We start from the raw sequence: 6,642 nt of genomic DNA on the forward strand, positions 1-6,642 counted from the left end.
TATATGGCCTGTGTCGTTAACCAAGTGTCCTAACCAGGACACACGATAGATAGGTTACTACTCTTACTTGAATGAAGTCATACTGAGCAGGTGTATTAAGGACAAAATATTTCAACTGTGAAAGGGCAAACATACAGCAAGCATGGCCGATATTCAAGTTCTCCCAGCCCCAGTCAGTTTAACAGCATGGTTCCATGACAATACCATGATGTTCTAGAAGGTATATTAATAATAAAGTTAAGTTGTCTATGTTTACTTAATGTATATTATTTCTAAAATATCAATATGAAAAAAATCTAAAAATCCTAATTTGATGAAAGGCTGATGTGTCAAAACTGTCTCTTAAAGCTGATCATGATCGTAGCATATATTAATCACCATAACATAACATTTAAGGAGCATCGTAAGATATTTGTGATGATCTTATCCTAATAATTTATAATATAAGTTTACAGTAGAAAAGAAAATACAAAAAGTGTTCCAGAGATAGCATATGTATTTATCTGGTAATAAGCGCATGCCTGGAAATAAGGCAATGTCTGACAATAACCCAATGCCTGGTAATAAGCACATGTCTGGTAATAAGGCCATGTCTGGCAATAACCCAATGTCTTGTAATAAGTGCATGTCTGGTAATAAGCACATGCCCTGTTATAAGCGCTTGACTGGTAATAAGCTCATGCCTGGCAATAAGCCCATGTCTGGTATTAGGCCCACCCAAATGTATTACAATTCTGTGTGAAAAGGCTGGCAAATGCTTAATTTCATTGTACTGCAATAAGCCCACCTTGAGAAAAGTTGGTGTTTTCCCCTGGGCTTATTACAGGGTAAATAAGGTACATATGCATGCAGAAACAATAACAATAATACATTGAGCAAGAAAGCTGTGATGTTTTATAAATTAATCCAAATTCAACAAATTGAAGAAAAAGAATAAGAATTAAAAACATGAAGAAAAATTTCTATAAAATATAATGTAGCTTTCAGAAAACTTCAAATACAACGTATTTCTAAAATGATGCAGAAAAAATCTGACAATAGGATATATTCGCTTTGTAACTAAGTATAAATACCTTTCACAATTTCATCTTCTGTTCCTGAATCACAAGAAATTGAAGCTATCACTATACACTCTCCCTTCATCCAGTTTATTATACCACAGGTATTCATTAATAATAAATCCACATCAGATATAGAAAATAATTCCATAGGGTCATCTAGCATGGAAACACCAGGCTATACTGTTACACCGGACCATGACCGACCAAAGCGTCCGACCGCATAAATACCCCGATTTAATACTCATAGGACAAACTCCACTGTAGCAGAATGGAACATCGGTTTAATTTTACAACAGATCCCTATTTCAAAGACGGAAAGATACATTATATCTACATAAGCGTTCAAACATACCTAAGTATACACTGGTTTCAACTTAGACTAAATTCCTATTTAATCCTAAGTGAAAACGGTGGGCATTTTCACAGACAGTACTCACTACTATCTAAATAGACCTCCTATCCCCCTCCAATACAAATAACATATACGCTTGATAATGTTAGGCATTTAACATTCTCAAATTGACTCAACTCCCTCGATCGATCGCCACAATCATTGATAATCCCATTCACCATCGGACAAATTTACCTGTACACCCTGTCAAACACATGTTGGCCTGCTACACTTTGCGACTTGGTTTCCTGTGAGTAGCCAATGTAAACTGTTGTTGGGCTCAGTGATTGATTCCACAGAGAGACCTCTTCTGCTACCTTGCTTTTGTTACTTCAAACTAAAGTACAAAGTAGCAGAGTCAAAGCCTTAGCAAACAGTGTCCATTTCAACGCAATTGTTAAACCTCTCGACAAAAGATGATCCTATTTGCTTTTACTCACCGTGATGTAAATACCTAGAGCCATTGTCCTGATTTCCATACCTCATCTTAGCTATGATGAAGAGTTTCAAAATCATTTTAAATTTTAGCTTTCTAAAAATCTTTCATTGTACAACTGATCTGTTTAGATGGGAGGTTTTCAATAAAGTTACTCTTCTCCCATACATTGTTACAAACTAATGAGAAAGTTGTTGATTTTTGACACTTGTATTTATAGTAAGATAATTTTTGTGACAGTTGAACATAACTTACTGCACCTAATAAAACAGTATTTATATCTATAATACATTCTTTTTGCCTAGAGATTCTATGTTTACATAAACATACAAAATATTCAATACAATGTACAAGTCCATGCAAAATTTAACAACCAAAATAAAGCTTAAAAATGTTTTATTTCACGTTACACAAGCTGGTACATGCAGCAGTGCGGGCAATAATGCAAGAAATTACGGTAAAAGTATCTGCATCAAAAAAGTGTGGGGATGATATGAGCATTACTTTTGACATCAATACATGTATACATTCTAATGATGTTTCCCTTTTAACAAGACCGCATCATTTTTAATGAGCTGATCAGTGCAATACCAGTATTTTCCATATTTTTGGTTACTAAACTGTTGTCAGATGAGTATTTAATTAAAATCAAAATTTAATTTATGCAGCAAAACAATCCTATCAGCACATTAAGATGCAGTGAGTAGAAACTACCATTCTGATAGGTTAATAGATTCATACCCAACAGTTATGTTAATAGATTCATACCTAAGTTATATTAATAGATTCATACCTAACAGTTATATTAATAGATTCATACCTAAGTTATGTTAATAGATTCATACCTAACAGTTATATTAATAGATTCATACCCAACAGTTATATTAATAGATTCATACCCAACAGTTATGTTAATAGATTCATACCTAAGTTATATTAATAGATTCATACCCAACAGTTATGTTAATAGATTCATACCCAACAGTTATATTAATAGATTCATACCTAACAGTTATGTTAATAGATTCATACCTAACAGTTATATCAATAGATTCATACCTAACAGTTATATTAATAGATTCATACCTAACAGTTATATTAATAGATTCATACCTAACAGTTATATTAATAGATTCATACCTAACAGTTATGTTAATAGATTCATACCTAACAGTTATATTAATAGATTCATACCTAACAGTTATATAAATAGATTCATACCTAACAGTTATATTAATAGATTCATACCTAACAGTTATATTAATAGATTCATACCTAACAGTTATATTAATAGATTCATACCTAACAGTTATATTAATAGATTCATACCTAACAGTTATGTTAATAGATTCATACCTAACAGTTATATTAATAGATTCATACCTAACAGTTATATTAATAGATTCATACCTAACAGTTATGTTAATAGATTCATACCTAACAGTTATATTAATAGATTCATACCTAACAGTTATATTAATAGATTCATACCTAACAGTTATGTTAATAGATTCATACCTAACAGTTATGTTAATAGATTCATACCTAACAGTTACATCATCCCTAGAGATGATGACAATTTTGTTCAAGTTAATGATATCTGATATTTTGATTGATCAGATGATGGGGTTCTACAGGAAAGTTCTTATAAAACTGAATGTTATGGTGACCTGTTATATCTGTCGTTCTGTAGAAGGTCCGATACTGTGTGTCATCTACAAAAATCACCTAGATAGACTGAATTTGGAGCCATACTTGTTATCACTGAAGAAAATGATCATACCAGTTTTCAGGAAGATCTCTATTGAATGGAAAAATGATGTGATACATGGCTGTTAAAACTGCATTCCAGGAAAGTTTCACGTGCACAGGAAGAACCACTTTAAATGACTTCACATACCATCTTGTGGATTCCAAGAAATTAGGAGCATATATTTGAAAAAATCAAAAGAGCGAATGTAATGATAGCGAGCATTTATAAATCTGGACAAAGAAACATTTTTCTTCAATGTTATAGAAATCATAAGGAAGAACTCATTTTGATTTCGCAAGCACCATTTGGTTTCCAACAAAGTTCATAAAAAAAATCAAATAAGGGCAACAAAACTGGTCACAGAAGTAAAAAAATCTTTCATACCTGGACAGACTGAAATGTTTGCATTTACTAACATTATCATTCAGAAGATAGCCAGTAGGTATGATTGAGCTATAAAAAGTAATCGCTGGAAAATATGATCGTGATGTAACTGGCTTCTTAAAGTCGTGGAAAGGTGTTTCCTAACGGTCTGGAATTAGAGGAAATTCTCTGAAAATATACCCACAACAGTGTTCACTTATGAAGAGGAAAAATAGTATTTTTACTATGGATGTGTACTGTAAATATGTGGAATAACTTACCAGAAAATGTAGTGTGTGCTAATAATTTGAATTGTTTCAAAAATGAACTGGATAATTACTGGAAAAAAACATTGATTTATTTTACAATTCCAAGGCTAGTTTATGAACTGTAGTGTAGTTACATTCAAAAACTAAAATCATCACAATTACAATGTACTGAGTCTGGTGTAAAGGATACAGAATCCTGAACCGAAAATTTGTCATTAAATACCATTAAATTGTAGACCATTTCAGTTTTATTAAATCAAACTGAATCATACACAAAAGGCCCAAATGGCCTGCATCGCATACCTGGATATTTCAGTAATTATGGCGAAATACTCTAATTTAAGTCATATTTCAAATTTTTTTTACTACTTCTGAACTGCCTCTCTCAACAAACTACAGGTGGACTAAATCCTGTCATTTTTGAAATAGAAAAACTATTTCAAAGTTTTGTTTTTGCTATATTTCCCATATTGGGCCCTCTTTCTCCCCTCCCCAGAGTGCCACATCCTTCATTTATACAACATTAGATCACATTTGCCAAATAATTCTCAAAACCAAATTTCGTCAAAATCCATTCATTGTTCAGGACTAGTAGGGATTTAAAGGATTTACTTCCAATTTCCGATGTTGAGCCCAATCCCTCCTGCCCCATGGGAGTCACACCTTCTATCTATACAATGTTAGATTTCCTTTGTCCAATAATGTTCCAGACCAAGTTTCATCAAAATCCATTCAAGTGCTCAGGACGAGTAGGGATTTAAAGGATTTACCTAAATTTCCCCTATTGGGCTCTGGCCCCAGGGGAGCCACACCCTCCGTATATACAATGTTAGATTTTGTTTGCCCAAAAATGATCCAGACCAAAATTGTATGAAAATCCATTCAGGCATTCACAGCTAGTTGGGATTTAAAGGATTATTCTCAATTTCCCACATCAGGCCTCACCCCTCCAGTCCCAGGGGAGCCACATCTTGGTTGAAATTTCATCAAAAACCATTCAGGCATTCATGACTAGTAGGGATTTAAAGGTAGACGGACGACGGACACTGCACCATCACATAAGCTCACTGACCCTTCCGGCAAGGTGAACTAAAAAATTGTTAACAATAGTACTATTATAAAGGGTGATAACTCTGAAAGTAACTGTTGAATAATACCCATTTTCAAACTTGTCCGAGATCTTGTTGATATATGGCTGAATACAAAGATTCATCGATATTGGTTGATATTTACTCCAGTTATCGTGTTCACAAGGTCCAATCATAATATTATTACAAAGGCCAATAACTCTGTTAGTTACTGTCAAATTATTTCCATTTTCGAACTCCTCCGAGGTCATATTCATATATAGCTGCTATTAAGTTTCATCAGACTTGGTGGGGTCAAAAAGTCATCAGGACTTATAGAAGTTCACACAAATGAATTCACAAATATATTTTCAAGGAAACATAAAAGGAATTAAACCCGCATAAAGGTCATAGGGTAAGGCTAATTAACTTATCAAGCAAAATATTTCTAATCTGGATTAAAGACATTTAACTTATACTGAGCTATCATTATATAAGGGGAAGCCATTTTGTAGAACATTTCATTACCTGATCTGGGAGAAAATAAACTTTCACAACTAATGTGAGTGTAACATTGTCAATGTTTTTATACCAGAATGAAGAACTTGGATTTGTTGTCAGTAGGGTGATGTAATTTACGACATGACATCATCAATCAAGACAGTATTGCTCACAGTATGTTCTCTTATAAAACATTCAGACAACTTCTTAGAAGGGATAATTGTACATGTGTATACATACATTCCAGTACCTGTAAATGTAAATATTTTGGTGGGCTTGAATTTTAGCTCATCATTAATTTGTTGGCAGCCATCTTGAATATCCAATCAGGCTGAAAATGTGGCGTGCACAACTAGACCATTTATCCTGAAGTTTCAAGGAGATAACGTTATAGTGGTTCTTGAGAAAAAGCAGTATTAACAAGAGTTGTCAGAAAACAACAAAAGCTCAATGAGTGGGTTGAAATTTTAAAAGTAGGTCGAAGTTAATGGACAGCAAGTCTGCAAATGTATAACCAATAGAAAGGTCTTTTGACAAAGAACACTCATGTCAAATATTAATGCAATAGCTCATATGGTCAAGGTTAAATTTTTTTAAAGTAAGTCAAAGGTCACAGTCTAGGTCAGCAAACATGTTACCAATGAAAAGGTCTTGTGAGATGGGATTTAATTTAGCTGCTAACGGATGCATACAACACCAGGGGTATAGCAATATACTTTATGGTATAGTTTTACAAAATGTTTCCCAAACATTTGGTCTATATGAAAAATTAAAATTTAAACCAAGATATTTCTTTGTACT

The 6,642-nt window shown here is 33.2% G+C and overlaps 1 protein-coding gene across 1 annotated transcript in view; it reads right to left on the reverse strand.

Moving 5' to 3' along the window:
• Window positions 1-1,995, reverse strand: part of LOC117331911 (ankyrin repeat and fibronectin type-III domain-containing protein 1-like) — a 196,723-nt gene extending 194,728 nt beyond the window's left edge. The window contains exon 1 of the mRNA XM_033890897.1: window positions 1,074-1,995. The gene's annotated coding sequence lies outside the window, so the exon portion shown is untranslated. The remainder of the gene's footprint in view (window positions 1-1,073) is intronic.
• Window positions 1,996-6,642: the final 4,647 nt, after the last annotated feature.

Source organism: Pecten maximus, chromosome 1, assembly GCF_902652985.1.
Source record: "Pecten maximus chromosome 1, xPecMax1.1, whole genome shotgun sequence".
NCBI lineage: Eukaryota > Metazoa > Mollusca > Bivalvia > Pectinida > Pectinidae > Pecten > Pecten maximus.